Source organism: Lycorma delicatula, chromosome 9, assembly GCF_047948215.1.
Source record: "Lycorma delicatula isolate Av1 chromosome 9, ASM4794821v1, whole genome shotgun sequence".
Classification (NCBI taxonomy): Eukaryota; Metazoa; Arthropoda; class Insecta; order Hemiptera; family Fulgoridae; genus Lycorma; species Lycorma delicatula.
In genome coordinates, this window is record NC_134463.1 from 75078201 (window position 1) to 75100454 (window position 22254).

At 28.9% G+C, this 22254-nt stretch overlaps 1 protein-coding gene across 1 annotated transcript in view; it reads right to left on the reverse strand.

Annotated features, from left to right (window-relative positions):
- The window catches only part of LOC142330053 (uncharacterized), a 510508-nt gene that overhangs the window by 486124 nt on the left and 2130 nt on the right, over positions 1-22254 (reverse strand). The window lies entirely within an intron of this gene.

Consider the following 22254-nt stretch of genomic DNA (forward strand, 5'->3'; position numbering starts at 1 on the left):
GCTGATTTGGGAAGACGCGTTAACAAACTAGACCAACCCGGTGGGTTCCGGTCCTTTAGACCAGTGAGAAATAAATGACCGGGGCTGATCGTAGGAGACTAGGCATAAACGAGCCTCGTACTCCTGGCATAATCTCCCTTCAGTCCGTCCACTGAAGACCTTTCGGAGTAACAGGAATACGCCTTCCGGGGCTCTAGTGTTTGGAGGAAGCAATGCGCTCTCCTTTCGAAAGAGGCGCATTTGTTGGCTGGGGACATAAATGTAAGAATTATCATAAATGTAGTGTTTTTATCAGGATGATATAGTTCCCTCCCCTCTTTTTGTGGATAGAAAGAGCTAATGATCACAGTAGTCGATGAATCTAACCACGAAGAAAAAATCTGTTGTGGAAACCACAAGACTTCCTTGTACGCCTTTTAAATTATATAAACACAATTTTAAAAGTACATTTTATTTCACTAACTTATTATTTTTTATCGTTTTTTTATAATTTTTATTGATTTATTATTTATTGTAAAACGTTTTTTACAATCACAGGTTAATAATTATTAATAAATCAATATATTTAAATTAAAAGAGAAAGAAAGAAATGAAGTCGGATTCGAACCGATTTGCCTTCCTCTTGTAAGATCCAAATATTTAATTAATTAATATTTTATTTGACTATAACTCTGGAAGCAATGAAAATAAGTACCACTTATATCGTTGAAAATCGCTCAATGAGGACTTATAACTGTAGATAAGAAAAAATCCAATCTTTTTTTCATTTTGAGCTTTTTTCGACACTTTTGGTTCAATCGATTGTAATCAAAAAGGAAAGTGCACAACTAGATGTTACAACAGTCCTCAATCCAAAATGTTCAACATTCTACGGCTAATCGTTTTTGAGTTATTAGAGACACGTACAGACATCACGCCGAAATTAGTCAAAATGGATTCAGAGTGGTCAAAATGGATATTTCCGTTGAAATCTGAAAACCGAAATATTTCGCGATTACAATACTTCCATTACTTCGCGCATGGATTTAAATATGTGTAGTTATTTTTATTTTATAAACTGATCTAGATATACTTTTTTTTTTGTTATATTTTTTTATTATTGCTGATGAATGTTTAACAATCAAAGTAGCCATTTACCCAGTTTTACATATTTGGTACTGGTTTTTGGAATGTTACAACCAACTGTCGAATATATTTTACCAACCGTTTAGCACAGCTGTTTGACTACCGTTAGGTATTATTGCTGCAGGGAACGAGATTAATGATTTTGTAGCGTGTGAAAATGCCATGCCTGACCGGGATTTGAACCCGGGACCTCCGGATGAAAGGCCGAGACGCTACCACTCGCGCCACGGAGGCCGGCACAGCTGTTTACTAGTATTTTATTAAATTACAGATTAATATAATATGAGGTTTAAAATTTGTTTTACAGATTACCAGGAACAAAATTTTTCAAAAAATAATTTTATTTTATTATTTTTATTACCGAAAATTCAAATATAATGAAACATTTATTTATTGATAAAAATAAAATATAATCATTAATTACATAATAATGTAAAATTAGACCTTAACCGTAGATCGAAAAAGGTAAACATTATTGCATAAAAAATGAACGGACAAAAAAGAGGCGCCCGCCCAACAGCAGTAAATACAAAAAATAACAACAGCAACAGTAAAACGAATCCATTCAGACGTAAAGGAATGCAGAAGGAACACCAGAACATTCTCATCGCGTTATATACTAATACACTGTTAAAATAACACACACACATACATACACGTAATACAAAAACGAAGAGGGTGAAGTTTTAAAAGGAGGCACATTCACTATACACCATGTGTCAAGAAGTCTTCTTTTGCCTTTTATTCACGTAATAAACGTGGGAACATTCAACAGCTACGTAGGTCTTGTTGAATACCAATCGAGCTAACCTTAAGGTTAATCGAAACGGATACCGAACGCTGACCAAAAGTATTACTTTTGACCTCAGCTATTGTTTTTATTGCACAATGAAATTAAAATATAAACAAAACAGTATTAGTTAATAATTGTATATGTTTTTTCGTAATGATGATATTTTATATCCATAACACGTACTTTATATACGCGTATAATAAATGAATACAAAATTAATACAAATTTAATTTTTACGTTTTATTTATTTTTTTAGATTTTATAGATAAATGAATGAAATTTTTTGAACTACTGTTTCTAAAGTAACTAAGAAAATAAAAATAAAGACAGGAACAAACAATTTCTAATTTAGAATGTGATAATAATGTATAAAATTTAATTAATAGTTAAAGAACCCACTTACTAAAAATTCTTTTATATATACGTGCAAATAGTTTTAGAATAAAATTCCATCAGGAACATAAAAATTTATATTATCTCATATAATAGAGAATGTCCTGACTCATAATCAACGTTCAACCAAAACTATTATAGGTAGAGACTTGAGATTTTCAGGGAACCTTCGTATCTTTAAGTAGGCGTGCACTAAGAAAGGATTTTGCGAAATTTTGATTTTAAGGGGTTTAAATCGATAAAAAACTAAATTTCCTGTTAACAGCGCTATCTGTTGGACGTAAAAGCAACATACGCTATACTAAATATTTTACGATTCCATTGCAATGTTTCCGATATGTGTGTCCGCTATAGACTAAAAAACTACTGGACCGATTTACGCGCGGGGAAGAAGGGGAAAACGAAATGAAAAGGGAAAAGAGAAAAAATAAAATAGGAAAGAGGAAAGAGGAAGGGGGAAAGTGAACTGGGGGAAGAGGAAGGGATTAAATAAATTTAATTAAAATAAAATAAAATAATATTAAATTAAATTTAAAATAAATAAATAATTACATTAAAATGGAATTAAAAAATTAGAATATGTAAAGCAAATTGAAGATGTCAGATGCTAAAAAATTGGTTGAGATTAAAAACGTAAGTAAAGTATGGAAATGAAGTAATTCATTACATCTGTCAAATAAGTAATATTAATACATCGTGTGCGCGCGCAGAGCGACAGAATGAGTGTATGAGTGCTCCAGAAGAATGCCGTTAAATTTTACAGCTGTATTTCTCTGTTTAAAATAATGAAAAAAAGTTCATAATATCATGTGTCCGGGAAAAGGCTTTGTTTTTAAATTAGGAATAACAAAGAATTTTACCATGATTTTTGCTTAGCGGCAAAATGAACCTATACAGAAATTCATCGAAAACCAACTGGAATCGAAATCCGGGGAAGAAGGGAGAAAGGGAAAATCTGGAATAGGAAATAGGGAAAAATCGAAAAGGTAAAATGGAAGAGGGTAAAAAGGGAAGAAGGTAAAAAGGGAAGAAGGGGAAAATGAAAAAAAGAAAAAAAAAGGGAAAACGGGGTAAAAGAAAACGGGAAAAGGAAATGGAAAGGAAAAAAGAAAAGAGGAAAGATGAAGGGATGAAATTGGGAAAGAGGAAGGGGAAAAGGAAGTAAGGGAAAGAGAAACGGGAGAAGGAAAGGGAAACGGGCGAAGCCGCGATGGGGATGCTAGATTTGGGACTGTAATAAATTGTTTATTTATCTTTATTGGACTTTTATACTGAAGTATTTAATTCATTCATAAAATGGACTGTTCTAAAAAATAATGTTCAATTTTCTTATCTTCCTTTTTTTATTTTCCTTTATTTAAGTTTTGGGCAACAATTCATTGTTTATCGTATATTCCTTCAGTATTTTTCATAAAAAATTTTATTTACCGTTTTATTAGGATTTAATGAAAATCTAAATATAATATTGTTGATTTAATATTTTTTATTTATAAAAATATAAGTTTGCTATTAAAAAAGCATCGCGAGTGAAGAAGCTACATTTTTATTGCGGGTGAAGTCGCGACGGAGTACGCTAGTAGTCTTAATAAAACTAAAACTTCTTCAAGTTAATTTGTTTGTGTAACGTAATATAATATAACAATAGTCGTCATATGTTTAAAATTATGTTGACTTAACCTTCTGTCATTATGAATGTCTTCACCGTTAGATAACGGTGGAGACATAAACGTATGACGACCACTGTTTTATTATATTACGTTAATAAAAAAATTAACATGACGAAGAAGTTTTAGTTTTATTAAGATTATACAATAATTTTTTTTTAAGTTTCTGATGATGGAAATTTATTCTGAAAGCGCTTGAACGTATATACAAAAGAATGGTTGGTAAATGGGTTCTTTAATTATTAATTATATAATCATACCAACGGACCATGTTTGATAAAATTAGTATAAAATTTACTTTTTATTACTGATTACCTAACAAGGTAACTGGAAGAACTACAAAATTCATCTAAATAGTAAAAGTGCCAGCCTAAAAAATAATAAAAAATTTTAAGGGCAAGAGATTTTATCAAAATAAATCTTTTCTTTTATATGTTCTAAAGAATTTATGTTAAATTTACGCTTTAACCTTTCGGAAACATGTTTAACATGGCTAAAATTAAAATACTAAAACTTTGGTCTTACAATTTATTTTTTATGTAAAAAATCTGCCGATCTTCGTGGAAGAATGGTAGCGTATAAAACTTTCACTCAAGGATCCCGGTCAGGCATGGCATTATACAAAAAATATACCTACATAAATAAAATATCTGATGTGGACACCACATTACTTCTTTTTAAGCCTATTAAATTACATTTTTTTTTTAATGAAAAGTACATAACATTTTATTACATTAATAACTTCTGATATTTTTTTTATTTTTACTGAATTATTATTTATACAATCAGAGGTTAATGATTATTAATAAATCAATAAACTTAAATTAAAAAAAAATTTTTTTTAATGTAATCGAATTCGAATCGAAGTTCCTTCCTCTTGTAAGTTCCAAAAATTTCATTATTTAAAATTCTATTTGGCTATAACTCTGGAACCAATGAAGATAAGTACCACACTTATGATATATCGTTGAAAAGCTCTCAATGCGGGGTCATTACTGCAGTTAAGAAAAAACCCAAAATCCAATTTTTTTGGATCCAAAATTTCAATATTCTATGGCTAATCGTTTTTGAGTTATGCGAGATACATACATACGTACGTATAGACGACGAAAATTAAAAAAAAAACAAGAAAAAAAATTAATGTTACACCTTCAGATAGAAAAAGGAGTAGAGAAATACAGGAAAATTATAATAAATTAAGTTTACAGATTCTACACCTCATTTCTATTCAACGGCTTATTTAATTATTTATGAATTGAATCTACAGAGAACCTGATAGTAATAATTAACTTTACAGGAGACCTGCAGACCGACCGAATCAGCGATTAAAGTTAAAGGTCTAAAACTAATATAATTACCATAGCTTAAAGTTCAGAACAAACTATAAGCCTAGCTAAAGACTAAGATAACTGTTAGAGTTTAGTTAGACTAAAGTGAATCACCGATAAACATGAGAAGCCCTAAGAAAATCAGCCCGTAAATACTTTTATAATTTCAAAGTTTAATTGAAATAATATTACAGTAAAATTCCAACTTTATTGGAAAATGTTGATTTTGAAATTCATAATTGATTCCATAAAAGTTTTACATTAATAATATATAAACTGATAAATTGCACATTTATAATTATTAAATTCAAATTACTTCAAAAAATTATTAATTATTTTATTTTGTCGGTTATTTGATCGGTTTAAAGCGCTTCTTTAATTTTTTTTAGAAAATTGACGTTATAAGCTCGAAAAATGTGTATGTGATAATATTAAATGAAAATATTTTAGCTTATAAAAAATATCAACTCAAACAAGGATTCTGATCCTTAATGGTTAGTAAATTACCTACTAAATTTTTAAAATCTTACATTATCTACTTTTATATATATTAATAATTGGAGGGTACAAAGAAAAAAGGTTTTAAATCGGGTACAAAGTAAAGTAAGGGTACAAAGTAAAAAAAAATTTTTTTTTCCGATTTTTGTTTAATTGCATCATGAACATCTTAAAGATGAACCGCATGATTCTTTTTATTTATTGTAGCAAAAAACGAATTCAATTCCAAATAAACAAATATATTGTAAAAACTTTTACAGACAAAGAAGGAGCTAAACCCATTCACTGTGCTCTGAATATTCATCATATTTTCATGAAAATCATTACTGAAAATAAATGGTTTTTTTTTTTTATTATTCAGTTTTGTTTTTGACTTTATTATTAGTAAGTAATTTTTGTTATATTATCAGTAATACTAATAATGGTAAAAGTGAAAGAAACTATAGAAATTTTCAATCTAAGAAACGTAAAAGCTACAGCAGATTAACATTAGCAAAATAGACGTTAGGAAAAAACCAATAAAATGTTTTGAGGCTGTTCCAATTGGAGATAGAAAACACATTCTTAAGCATTTCTATGAAATGTATAGCAATGACGTACAAAAATCATATGTGGGTTAATAAATGATGTTATTCGTCACAGAAGATTTAATCAACGAAATGAAAATGATTAATATTTTACAATTAACTTTCGTAATCTTTTTCTTTTTTTGTTATGAAAGAGCAGGAATCAAAAGCTATAGCCATTAGTTCGGTGGCATTCGAAAAATGCCATGTCTGACCGGGATTTGAAGCCAGGACCTCTTCACGAAATATCGAGGTGCTACCTGTCCAATCACGGAGGTTTAATATTGACAAAAGAGATAAAAATAGTGAGGTCTGCAATAAAACATATATTTCAACTCATGGAATACAAAGGAACACAAATTGAATTCTTGTAAAAATCGATTAAATTTACAGGACCAACTCCTAAATACCGAGAACACAAAAATATTATTAGGATTTGAACCATGGAACTGTTGACTTCGCAATCAGCTGATTTGCGATGAGGAGGTCACCACTGTAAGGTGGACTAGAAATGGTCAACCTTTCGTACTTTCTTTTACCTGTTTAGCTTCCAGGAATTACCGTTCAGGTATTACTTCAGAGGATGAATGAGGTTGATATAAATGAGTGTAAATGAAGTGTAGTCTTGTACAGTCTCAGTTCGACCATACCTGAGATGTGTGGTTAATTGAATTCCAACCGCCAAAGAACACCGGTATCCACGATCTAGTATTCAAATCCGTATAAAAGTAACTGCCTTTACTAGGAATTCCGAATCAGCTGATTTGGGAAGACGCGTTCACCACTAGACCAACTCGATGGGTTAGAAATGGTCGACTGTAAAAGACTACACTTAATTTAGATTCATACATATCATCCTCATTCATCCCCTGAAGTACTACCTTACAGTGGTTCCGGAGGCTAAAACAGAAAAAAGAAAGAAAAGAGACAGGATGAATGAATGACGACTTTTGTAGCGTGTGAAAATAGTATGTCTGATCGGGATCCGAACACCGGACCTCCGCACGAAATGCCGAAACGCTATCACTTATCCCAGGGTGGCCGATATAACTGTTATCTAGTCTGATTTATTAAAAATGTCAAAAAAAAAAAATTAAGTCCATAGTTTAACTACAAATTAAGAAAAATCTTTATATATTTTTCTACATTTGATTTACATTTTTGTTGGGATTAATATTTTTAGAAAACATTATTTATTAAAAAATTACCATAAAAACATTTCAAAAAATAATTTTTTAACAGCTATTATAGGAAGAAAAATATATATATATATTCTCTGGTGATAAGATGTTCAATCGTCAAGAAAAAACTTTACTACTGGTAACACAAAGAAGCTCCGAATTTTTCTCCTTTAAACATAAAACTAGGCGTTTTTTTCATTACCCTTGACGTAAATGACCTAAATAAAATTTAAATAATGCAGAACAATGATATGATCTATAAAAAATGTCAAATATTTTGTTATTTTTGATCCAGAAAGAAAATATTTCGATCGACTGATAATTGATAGATAACTGATAGACTAATATTATTTGATAAATCTCTTCGGCAGTACAACTATTGTTAAATCTTTCTTTTTGGTAGAAAGATTTACACTTATCATTCATTTAAAGAGTACACTTATCTCAAATAAAATATGTTTCTCCAAAAACTTAAAATTATACATTAAAAATATATCAAAGTGGGTGTAGACTGAATAAAGGCGTTTATAAATTATAGAAACTTTTCAATTCTCACAACAAAAAAAAAAACATATACATTTTTTTTCTTATCAATTAAATTATAATAACTTTTAAATCCACACAAGAAGTACTAATTTTATTAGTTTTCACCAATTTTGAAAGAAGTAAAATCTTATATAAAAAAAAAACATTGAAAAACGCCCACATTAAATAAAATGTACATAAAAATAGCAAAAGAAGGTGTGTGGGAATTGTAATGTATATATTTACAACATAATAAAGGAACAGTGACCCTTGTTGGAATTTCACAATTAATTCTACTCAGGTAAAACAGATGTTTTATTGGAAAAAAAAATTGTGACTAGTTTCTTGTAATAAAAGAAAAAAACACATAAAAGAACAGAATACGATACAATAGAGTTAATGCTTCATATCTTTTCTAAATTAAGTAGTCTAAATCTTTTTTATACGCATGAAAAAAAGACTTTTTAAAAAATAATAAAAGTTCTTGTTTAAGAAACAAGTTCCAGTAAATGTACGAGTATCCTAATATTTATACATTTTTCTTCACAGTAAATGTAAAATATACGGGCGGCTTTACCAACCTGTATAATTCCTATTAATTTAAAGATAAGTAGTACTAGCCGTATCTTCATTTCATACTATCGCTTGCAGTAGTAAGATTATACGAGAGGTTATCTCTAAAGTAAAGACCGTTAATTGTAAAATAGGTTATTCTGAAAACTTTGTAAATATTTCTTCATTTCTCTTAAACTACATACCTTATACTACGTCTCTGTAAAATCGCCATGAATTAAGACATTTATCTTAGCAATACATCAGTTTCAATATACCCTCGTCGTATTCTTCTGCCGCCAATCCATTTAGCCACTGATTAACAGCATTTTTAAGGTCATACGTGAATCGCTTACCACTAAGAAATTCTTTCAGTTTCCCAAACAAATGGTAATCAGGAGTTGAGTCCGGACTATATGGTGGGGTGATCGTAAATTTCCCATCCAAATGTCCTCAGTAAATCACGTGCCAAACCCGCAACATGTGGATGTGCAATATCGTGCAGCAGGAAGATGCCGTCGGTCAGCCGCCCATGTCGCCGATTTTGAATGGCGCGCTATAACTTATGTCGTAGTAGGCTTCTGAATTTTTAGTCGTTCCACGTGGCATGAAATCGATCAGCACTATGCCAAACCGATTCTAAAAGACTGTGGCTGTCGGTTTGCGTCCAAATGGCTGTGGCTTAACCTTTGTCGGTCTGGTTTGTGATTGAGGTTGACGCCACTTACTTGACTGCCGTTTTCTCTCTAGCGTATAAAAATCCATCTAGCATGGCGAAATCCATGTTTCATCGCCGGTAACAATCGAATTAAGGAACTCAACACCTTTTTCTGTGAAGTGCATCAAAAATTCAAAGCAGATCCCATCCGGATTTTTTTGTGACGTTCCGTTAAAGATATGAGGCACCCAACGCACAAACCTTTCTGAAGTCTAAACGGTCATCAATATCACCGAAAATAGCTCTTGAAACATCAGGAAAAAGAAGAGCCTGGTCGGAAATCATTGAGCGACGATCTTTTCTGATTTCATCATCGACGCGTTTCAACAAGTCCTCGAGGGCCTCTCCGAACGTGCTTCATCGTGCACATTAATTCTGTTATTTCACAACCTTTCCCACCATTTTCGGATATTTCTTTCATTCATTACATTATTACCGTAGACAGCAACAACTGCTTATGAATTTCAGCCGGCTTAACGTTCAGATGGTTTAAAAAAAGTATGATTCCGCGTATTTCACAGTCTGTGGCAAAATCGATTTTCCTATTAATTTTACAACGTAATAACTCATACGTAATCAAAGATACTACAACACGACAACATACAGACAACAATGCAGTGTGTACATTACTAGCGTGGCCATGAACGACGGCCTTATGTTGGCGACATAGGTCGCCAACCTTAAGGAGAGAAATACCCAGAGGTCTTTACTTTAAAGATATCCCTCGTACATAGATAACAAGTGTAAACAAGTTTTTTTTTTAAAGAAATAAAAGTGCATTATATATTTTGATTTTATTTTAAAAAATTTAACCAATAAATATAACTATTCATTAAAATACAGGTGACATAAAAAAATGGGGAACTTTTGAACTCCCTTTGTGCACCTTCCAAACTATTGTTAGTTTTGTAAAAAATGTTTATGGTAAAAGCATACTGTTGACCATTCCACTGCTCCATGATGACCGAATCGCAAGTTTTCCTTTGTATAAAGCAGCGATGCCAACTGTATATGGCGGCTACTACGTATTTCAAAAGTTCATGATGTAGTTCAATTACATCAAATCATTGATGTATTTCGTATCAAACAATTACTTAACCAAAACTAAATTATTTATCCCTTGATGGTAGTTTAAAATAACAAGAAGGGAGTTCCACTACAGTAGATAGTAGACAAAGAGTTAAATAACAAGTAGGGACATACTTTGTACTAGTGGATGTAATACTTCCTTTCGTCAAAGAAATTTGATGTTCTAAATGACCTTTTATAATGCTGAAAATTTTAACAGATCATTTTCTCCTCCTAAGTTGTAGCCGACTAATAATAAAAATAAACTTAATAATAAAATAAAAATTATTAACTAAACATCTACGCTTAAATAATGGCAGACATTAATTTTCTACAACATTCTATTTCAAATAATTTTATATGCATTCTTTATGATAAATTACATTTTATATCATCAATAGCAAGCAAAAAAAAAATCATAGTATCAGTTTTAATCCAAATAATGGTGAACTAAGAAAATATAATTAATGCTTAAATGTTTTACTGGAGACAACGAATGGTTAAGTGAGATATAGGTTTACGGGCTATTCTAGATCAAGTAACTTATTTCTGACTCCTGAAAAATTTTCTTTTTATACATAAAATAAAATATTCAAGATTTTTATTTTATTGAAATAAATATCATTAAACGATTTTAGTACTCAACCGTAGTTTTTAAATAAAAATTATTACAATTCAAATTACTTATCGAACGAATAAAGATCTTAATTTAACTCGACCTTTTATAATTTCGCCTGTTCTATACAAAGCGAGTCAAAAGTATAAACTATAAAACTGTTTCAAATAGAATAATGTAACTTTCAGGTAAAGGTATCGGTCAGAGATACTTTTCACGAGAAATAAAATATTAAGTTCTTCTTGGGGGACGGCACAGGAATTGTAATCCAGTTTTTTTAAATGACCTTTTGTATGATAAATCATATTAAATGGCTTTTTAAGACAAAAAAAATGGTATATATAAAAAGTTGTACGATATTTTTACCCAAAATGGTGGCGGAATAAAGTTTGGATTTTGAAAATTTAGTAAATTCAAGTAATAAAATTAAATAAAAAGAAATTAAACTAAATTAACATTTAATCTTATGTAATTAAAATATTTTTTAAAAGTTAAATATAAATTTTAAAAGAATTTAAAAAATGTTATTTTTTAACACAAAAAATTGTTTTTGTTCCAGTTTTTAATAAATAAAAAAAATTTCTTCCGGCACGTTGGAAGGCGGAGGTAGATTTCACCGGGTCAAAATAGGGATAGGCGAACACGGATTGCACGATTGCTCGTATCAAACATTACTTTTGGCAATAAAATATTGTCACTTACAAAAATTAAAATATACACAGTACTAATTCACGGCAGTTTAAATGCGTTCACTTCCAATTCACTCAAGGTTTCATATGTAGACAAGTTCCACATGTTAAGCATAAGGGAAGCCTCTTCTTTTTATAATTACAACAATATTTTTGTCATCCCTTTTTTAAGGGTTGATCATATCAAAAATCGTTTCAGACAAAATTTTTTTGTAACGTTTAGAGGACTAACGACCACGTTAAACGTATTCGATCCTGTGCCTGTTAAGGGAGCTATGCGTTTTTTGTCCTTGAAACCCAATTTTTTCCGCTCCTTGGCACTTATTCAAAGAATAATAGAAACTTTAAACGAATTTGATATTTTAAATAGTAAGAAAGTTACAGATATGTGTTTTTACTGTTTTTATTTTTTGGTTTTGATCATCCCTTGCCGTACGGGTTGGTCATATCAAAAATTGTTACAAACAGAATTTTTAGGTAATCTTTGCATGACCAACGAAAACTTTAAACCGATTACTCCTGATACTGTTGGACAATATTCTCCGTAAGTCGAAATTGATCATCATTTCGTTTATTTGTTTTTTATTGCCAATCATTTAATCGCTCTTTGGTTTCATATAATTCTTCTGATCTTAATTTGTGTAAACGTTCTCTAGTTTTCAAATTTTCTCTCTCTTTATATTCATCATTTTTTCTTAATATTTTTATTATTTCCTTGGTCTTCTTCTCTCATCAAATAAAGTTCTATTGCAGTATTCGCTCGATGCACTTCATCGTCCTATTTAATTCATCATTAACATACACGCAAAAAGTTAATTATTTATAGTTAACCTATAGTAATTGTAATAATGTTAATTGTATAAATAAATTTCATGTTTGATTTATTAATAATTAACCTCTGATTGGGAAAAAAAATTGTTAAGATAAATAAGAATTACATAAGTTATTAATGAAATAAAATTTTATGTACTTTTCATTTTTTTTAAATATGTATGTGTAATTTAATAGTCGTACAAGGAAGTTATGTGGTGTCCACGTCAGATTTTTCTGTTAAGTTTTTAATAATACAAATTAATTTCTTTTTTGTTTTTCATAAACTTATTGTAACATTCTTTTCATACTTAAAATCTCTATAAATTTTGATAATAAAATTTACGCATTTATTAGCCATTTAACAAAGTTATTGTACTTAAAACCTAAAAAAACCGTGATAAATTTTGTCACCGACTTTTCCTGTTTTATGTTAGATATAATGAAAACTACGACAGATACAGTTCTCGGATCTGTTTTATTCGATGTTTTAGGGCAAAAAACATAAAAATATCAAGTTTATCCCTTATATAACGCCTTAAGTTAAGTAAGACCTAATTTCACCGGGGAACTGAAATCTGGGAGATTTCTTTCACTAACCGCAACTCGATAACAAAGCGTTTTCGGACATATGTTTGTATGAACCTTTTTCCTTATTTCAAGCTGTAGAATCAGCTCTAAAATTATTTACTTTTCCTGAATCAATCTGTACATTCTCGTTTAGAAAATTGGAAAGAACAAACAAAAAAAAGGGGGGATAGGCAACTCCTTGACAAACATCAGTCAATAATGTGCTGTGCCCTGGAAATAAAGCTAATATTATTCGTAAAACAATAAGGTTATTTTTAGGCACATCAACCTCCCACAATCCTTTGCTACCAATAATTCTGTTATGACCTTCGTTTTAATTTTAACCTTGTTAAAGTCCTTAATTTTCCTCGGTTAGTAAGATCTGTCTTCCAATTCAGAATTATTATTTAAACATAATTTTTTAAAAAGGTTTTGTATTATCTTTTTTCAAACTAAAACGTATTCTCATTAATGTAAAAATCTAGGGCAAAGGTTTATTACACTTGACAGTAAAAACCAGCTATGATTTGTGCAAAAAAAAAACTATATATCAGAAACATCATATTTCAAAGCTGAATCAGAATTTTATCATGCAATATGTACCATGTTAAATTACAAGGAAACGTGATTTATGAAAGCTTTGAATAAATTAATAATAAAGTGACCCGACAAAATATTCCATGACTAATTTAATGTATAAAAAAAACATTGTGTATTTATAGGATTACGTTTATATATCTAACAAAAAAAAATGGAACACTCACACAGAAATACTCGTACATCGTAACGATGTAAAAGATATTACTAAATTTTATTTTATTTTACTACCTCGAACATGTATTTACATATGTATTTTAACGAGAAAGATGGGTGGGTCATGAATGTAAATTAAAATGATACGTGAAAAAATGTTACATCGTTACTGGGAAATATAAACACGAGTCCAATTGATTTAAAAGCCGACCTGTTAGATATTATACCAGTGATAATACTGGCCAATTATACTACCATCTTCATGTGAAAAGGAAGGTTTCTTTTCTGTCATATGTCAATATAGCATGTACATTTTTACATCGGTTAAATAATCAAAGAAATATTAATTTTTTCTATAACTTGTTTTTTCCTAATATTTCGTTAATTTTAATTTTAAATCTTTATTCAACTTAAATTTTTTTTATGCTGTCATTTGCTCCTTAAAATAAAGTTGTACTTAAACCTTACCGGGTTAGAACTACTCGTATTTTCAGTATTTTTATTGATCTAATTTCGATTACTATTTATTACTTAGCTTTATTAGCTTTATTTGAGTTTGAAACCGCGAATCAGTAAATTACTTACTTTATAAAAATATAACAACTTAAACTTTATAAAAAAAATTTTCTAACAATAATCCACGCTGATAAATAATGGAATAGAGCCAAAGAATTTATTAGTACTTACTAACATTAAATACTCGCTTTTATTAAAAACTGCTATACTTTTACGGAAATTCTTTATTTTTAGTAGTATATAATAAAATATCTAATAATTATAAGCAATATCAAAAATAAATCTGTTGAGGTCATAAAATAATAAAAATTTAAATATATTTTAAGACAAAAACCGATCGACTGAAACGAAATTCAATAAATTGAAAATTAAAAAACTATTCAAAGAGTGTTATACGATAACCACATTACTGTTTTTTTATATTTTAAAATTAACATGAAAAATCACTGTTTTAGTTAGAGAACATAACTTAGGATTCAAGAGAAAATAACTGTAAAATCATTTATTATTATTATTATTATAATACATGCTTATATCAACTTTCACTAATATGCGGTCAAGCACAACACATCTTTGTACGTGTGTATGTTTTTGTAATAATATCAGAAAAATTGTTGAAAGTTCATCTGTTCGTTCACACGCACTCTCTCTCTCACACACACCATTCCACACGTTTATTTTTCTCTCTTGATTGCTAACAGTATAAAATAACTTATATCAGCTGGATATCGATGGTTTACATTATCGATTTATCAAATTCCATGGTACGAAAGATAAATAATTTGTTCCGATCGATAGTAAAATTTAATAACCACGTTTACTTCATATCGAAGAGACTACATCGAATATATATATATATATAGAAAGAAACGAGTGCAAAATATCGACTACCTGACCAAGAATTTTGATGTTATAATTCATTTTTTTCGCTTGACTGCTTCCGTTATAATTTATCACTTACACCTCTACTATAATGTAATAATAAACACTGCATATCAACTGTAAATTCATTAGCTACTTTCTTTTGGAAAGTCCTTCAACGCAACGCATCCGTATGTACTACAACGAGCAACCAATATATATATTATAAAAATAATAAATGTCACGGATAAATAACTAAGTACATCCGTAATAGATCATATATAAAATATTGTATATTATTATTATATTACATAAAGTATAACGAGAAAAACAGAAGGATATGAAATATTATAAACTATTTACAGTTTGATTTTTATCTGTTCGTTAACGTAAACGAAACATGTTGTTACTTCTCTAATCGGTAATGTCTGCATACCGATAGATTTTCTACCATTATTTCAACCCGATGTTATTTAGGGGGTGAACGTGCATAGTATCTTCGCTGGTCAGCTGTTATATAACAGCTGTTCTATTAAACGGCACGATCTAGATTCGATTCCAACTTTACAACCACCTGGTTTGTCTCAATTTCAAATAAGGGTCTAAACTTATTTCATATAAAGTTTCCAACCCCTTAAAAAAAAAAGTGAATACAGACTGAAGGCGTAATGAAAAAAAAAACATCGTTGTTTAATTACACATTTTTGTTACAGATACATTTTAGAGTTAATGTATACATTGAGTAAAAATCTGTTATAAAACAGTAATTCATAAATTTCAATTAAAAAAAAAAATTATTATTTACTAAATTAAGTTACAAAAAAAAAATTAAATAATGTTCTTACTTTGGAAAGCTAACATTTTATCACCTTTCTTTTTTTCCTGTTTAGCCTCCGGGAATTACCGTTCCGGTATTACTTCAGTGGATGAATGAGAATGATATTATGAGTGTAAATGAAGTGTAGTCTTGTACAGTCTCAGTTCGACCATTCCTGAGATATGTGATTAATTGAAATCCAACCACCAAAGAACACCGGTATCCACGATCTAATATTCAAATTTGTATAAAAGTAACTGTCTTTACTAGGACTAGGAAGCTGAAACTCTTGACTTTCAAATCAGCTGATTTGGGAAGACGCAGTTCACCACTAGACCAACCCGGTGAGTTAACATTTTATCACCTGTATTCTGTGGAAGGTTGATGGTTTTCTTTAAGGAAAATTGAACTTATTTTCAGCTGGATCTTTAGTAGAAAAAGGAATTGCAATTTATTCCTATGTATAATTGAGCCGTTCAACGCAAAATAATGATTAAAAATATGCTATTCACAAAGAACAAAGCATAGGGAAATTGAAATAAAGTATCACGATCGATGAAAAATTTAAAACAGAATAGGTATCCATTACCTGTATGAACTTGTGAAGCACTCCTTCAAATTTCATACAGGTAATAAAGTCCGTTGTCCGTTGATAGGTATAGGATGTCGGTTTTGTTTATCTGTCCCTTTTCATAATTTACCATTCTGTAGATGGTCCTTTTTTCTTATTTTTCTAGTGCTTAGTAGCAGTATTAAGCTGAACGGATCCAGATCCGTTTTAAGATTTCGGAGATCGGTAAATTTCTGCTGTTTGGTGAATTTACACTACCTGTTCCAGGTTATCTTATAAGAACTAATGCATAATAATTACTATTTATAGCCGCTTTCTACAATAATAGTAATGATGATCAATTCATGATCATATCCTACGATGAACGGTAGTAAGAAAGCTAAATATGATCTACATTTTTTGAGGGACTGGTATGTTGATGTGACAAACCAGGACCAAATTCAGTACATGAATGTTGGTAAATCTTCCGAGTAAAAACGCCAACCAATTCAACTTAATTAATAATAAAACTTTGGAGTTAAATTTACAAAGTAGTTTTTTCTACATGGAAAAACAAATAAAATAGCCGGTCAGTTTGACTTTAAACCAGGAAAATATTTGTTAATAAAGTCAAATAAAACATATTGTACTAATAACGTTGTAATTATAATTAATATTATTATACAAAATATTAACTATAAATCAAATTACAATGAACGACAGTTCAATGAACCATTTATTAATATTTTTAAAGAAACGTTTCCTTACGATATAAATTTTATTGATAAAAAAAACACATAAAAAATAAAATAATTTAAATAAACAGGGCAATGACACGTTGCAGTGTATATTTCTTAAGAATATCTGGTCGGCTACTTGCATATTTTATATGGAATAGAGAAGAGAATAAAAAGGAAAAAATATCAAGTTTTGCATAATCGAAATATAAAATATATATATACACACCAGCAGTGTAACAAACAAATAAACATTTTCTGTTATTTATTTCTTATTCAACGTTTATTTTAATAATAGAAGTGAAATATAATAACATTCTAACAAATGCAAATAATATATTAAAAATGAAATAATAAAGAAAAAAGTGAAAAAGATTAAATATTCTATAAAAATTTATGCAGAAATCGAAAAAGTACTTTAGAATAACACTTAACCTAAATGATTTTGGTTTAATCTTTTCCGAGTATAAGAGCAACTTATAATAACTAACTTTAACTTTTAAACTCATTATTTTTAGATATAATATAACCTATATGCTGTAAAATTTATTGAAATTAAACATTATTATAGTAAAAGAAATTTTTAAACTTCCAGAGAATTAATTAAACTTGGAAACTTCAGAATAGAAATTTTTTTTCCAACAAAATGGTAACGTTCCCTTTTTAAAATATTTTTTAATAATACATTTTTCAATAGTCTTTTACTTTCCCATCTAGCGATATAGCAGTAGAATGGAAAGTACTGTAGTCGGTTCAATTTGGGATTATGCAGTTTTCACCGGATCTTGACGTTTTGACACCTAAGGATTCCCAAAAATAAAAAAAAAAACTGTGATTTTCCGGATCTTCATATGTATGTGTACGCGTTCGGTGTCGCACTCTAAATCACCTCATATCTCCAGAACTATTGGACCGATTTTAAAAAACTTGGCCACATTAATTCTATATATGAGGCAATAATGCCATTAAATTTACAACTTAAAAGGTCAACGGAGTGAGGCTGTAGAACAAAATCATCCTCATTATCTCGAGATTTCGCTTAATTAAAGTCATATTTTTCTTAGACACGTTTGTTAACAATTGAAAAATAACAATATTTGCAAGAAAATATTTTTGCAAAATCGCACTCCCATCCTCCAAAAAATCTTCTTAACTACTGCTATGTTGTGACGTTACAGGAAGAGCCATGGAATTAAATAAATGAATAATATTTAAAGTTTAAAAAAGTAACTCGCTCTGGCTGGGTTTCGAACTCGATTACTCGGGCACAAATTAAGTTGTATGTGTAAGCCGTGCATCAGAAAAACCCACAGTTGTTAGTTTTTTAAATTTTTATTTTATTTAAAATATGGTAGGTTTAAAAAAAAAATATCTTTCTCAAAAAACCGGTTCACAAGAAACGTTAAAGCCGATAAATCTGCGTATTGATACTCGTAAAAATAAGAAAAGGAATATAGCGAACGACGTGTTACGACTACTACAGAACATGAATTAAGGTTCTCTAGAATTAATAATTAGTTTTCTTAAATTTTTGCAAGAAAATACATTTAGTACCAAAATAATGTCATTTTATGTATCATTAAACTAAAAAAAAAACTAATATGAAATAATGACTGCCTAAAAAAAAAAAAAGTTAAAATCCTCTAACAACATAATATAAATGTACTTTTTTGTTTAAAAATTTTAATCTTAATTTATTTAATAAATGTTTACAATGGAGTAACCAGAGGTGGTATTTCCTCTTTGAAAAAATGTAAAAAAAATCGAAATGGATTCATTTTGATATGAGTAAGGCATAAACATATATTTGAAAACGAAATACAGTCCAATTGAGAATCTTCTTTTTTGCTAATTGTTTGAGTATTTATCTCATTTAATTCCTTTAAAAATTATTATTTTTAAAATAATTTTATTTATAGTCGCATCAACAATTAAAGTCGTTAGCAACTTATCTGTGTAATGTAACTGTACCGGTAAACGTGAAGTCTTAACAAATTTAGGCTGAGACGTGTGTTTAATTGAACCCCAATCACCAAAGAAGCCGGCTTCCGTGACGCGAGTGGTAGTGTTGCAGCCTTTCATCCGCAGATCCCGGGTCAGAAATCCGAATCCCTGTCAGAAATTTTATCCTCTGAAGTAAAATATAACGGTGATCCCGGAGGTTAAAAAAAAACACCAGTAACCACTATCTAGTATTCAAGTACGAATAAAAGCAATACCTTTATTAGGATTTGAATCTGAGTATTCTCGACTTAGAAATCAGCTGAATTACGACAACGAGTTTACTTCTAGACCAACCCGGTGGGTTTACTTTATTTTTAATATATTCATATACTTTCATTTTAATAATTACTAACTTATTTATTTATTTTTAAGTCAAAAATTATTTAAAAATTTTAAAAAATCTTCCGCCGTTCTGCGCAAGAAGGTCGACTTTCCATTATTTTATTTTGTTTCTCTCAAATTTTTTCGACTTTAAACTGAGTGTAACTCAAAAAGAACGACTCAACCAATTTTCACATTTACAACTTCAGATAAACTCTTATAGCGTATTTCAATTTTAGTGACATTAATAAATATTAGTTTACAAGAGTTTCGAGCCGTATTTTATAAATAAATACATGTACATAAATAAATAATAAGGAAACCACAATCTAAGTGAATGGTATTTTCGTACTCCTGATACTTCAAAACGTAAAGAAAATTCATTTTTACCCCCACTCTCACCATTTAACCGAAATTAATACCGTATAAGTTAGTAAAAACAATGCAAATGAATAAAACAAAACTGAATAATTGAAATACAACAACGACAGTCATTCTAATCTAATTTTAAAGTCAAATGAAAGCGGTTTTAGTTATAAAATAGAAATGATACTTTTTTTTATTTCATCTTTCTCGTGACATTTAAACATGATTAAAGAAAATAAATTCTATATTACTTTACTTTCATCCGTTCACTTTTGTCACATTTATCTGATTCTATTTATTCTAATTATCTTTATAATCTTTTTTATGTAATAAGAAGTGTTTAGGAGCTTTGTAACGTTTATTATTTATTTCTAAAGTTGACATAAACAAGAATATAATTAGAAATACATAAATTATAATGAATAATAATGGAAATAACATTACTTCAATATAAAAAAAACTTCTCTCTTCTTTTAACAATTAAAAATTTATAAAATCAAAAGGCTTAGCGGTATTTTTTTTTAAAGTCTTTAAGTACATAACAAGGTTTTTATAAACTAATCCGAAACAAAGTAGGTTTTATAGATTTTTTTTACATTATACTATAAAAAAATTAAAAAATGCATAAGCCAATAAAAAAAAGCTTTTTAAACTTAGAAATTCGAATTTGGATTGAAATTATAATACAGAAAACTACAAAATAATTAAAATTGGCCTGTGAATACTAATGTAGTTGTCGTTCTACGCTTACTTTGCTCTTTAATTATCATAGACATTTATATGACAAATCAATCAATTATCTACTGTTCTGATATTTATTTTATAGCGCCTACGTTATTACTTGATCATTACAGTACTTATTTCTTTCTACAACAATGAATGCAATTTTTTTTTAAACCCCTTCATCGCCACTGAAACATAATGGTTATCTTATTCCTATATGCTTTTTAATTTTTTATTAAAAAAATAAATAAATCCTTTATTCTGACTGGTACATAACAATGCATATACGAGTATTTACAATCATGAATAGGTAAGTGAGTTATTCGATGAATGGGAAAAGGAACGAATAGCGAATTTACTTGAATGGGACAAAGAAAAACTTGATTACAGCAGTCAATATCTACGTAAAATATGTATGCAATTACTAATAAAAAAAAAAAAAAATAGCCAATAATTGGAAAACCGTCCAAATTATAAGACAACGAGAATAAATTACGTTTTTCAGACTGTTTATAGGAACAGCATAAGTATATTTCAGAAAGATTACTAATACATATTTAATAATTACCGAAATAACTCGTTACAGTACTTTCTACTACTCAGAGCTTGAAATCGACCAGTATGCCCTTTTTGGATAAAAGATAACAAAAAATATTTGAATGTAAATTTTTTTAATAATATTCTAAAAAAAATTGTTTGTTTCACAAACAATTTTTTTGTGAGAAACAATTTTGTGAAACTTGTGAAATTTTATAATTTTTTATCAAACAATTTTGTAATAAATATATAAATAATTTTTGAGCAATATAATACGTATTTAAATTAACAAAGATAAAAATTATTTTAATACAAAATGATAAAAAAATAAGGAATTTTATTTATTAATTTTTGCAATAAAAACTTATACAAAAAATTAATTTGTTGCTATGAAAATTCAACTAATTCTTAAAATTTATACTTTTATTTACTTTTAATTAAAGAAAATAATGAAAAGTACATAAAATAAATTTAGAAAAAGCAGGTAGTAAGATTGCAATCTGAACTTATGACCTCCTTAATGCAACGTAAGCACGTTAACAATATTAACCAACTTGTGACAAAGGTACTTGGAATTGTAAACATCTATTGTCTCTAATTCTCCAGAGATTAATTTATTTTTTGTTTAAAAAAGCTTACGATTTATACACTACAATATTATACAAATGAAATAATTATTATCTAAAGGAATGAAATGTTTATGTGAAATTACCGTAGTGGATAGTTGTAAACATTTCTTAGTTGTTAAATGGATTTAATTTATAAAATTCTAGAATTTGAAAATTTGTATAAAAAACGAAACCCAAGGGAAAATGCAAATTTTTCGTTACTAAATTATTTCGAATATGTTAAAATATCTTACTGAACAACATAAACTTTATTCTAGTAACCAGTTGTGATGAAATATTGAGTTAAAAATGAAAATGCATTAATTATTTAAAATTTACTAAAAAATAATACAAAACCCTTCACT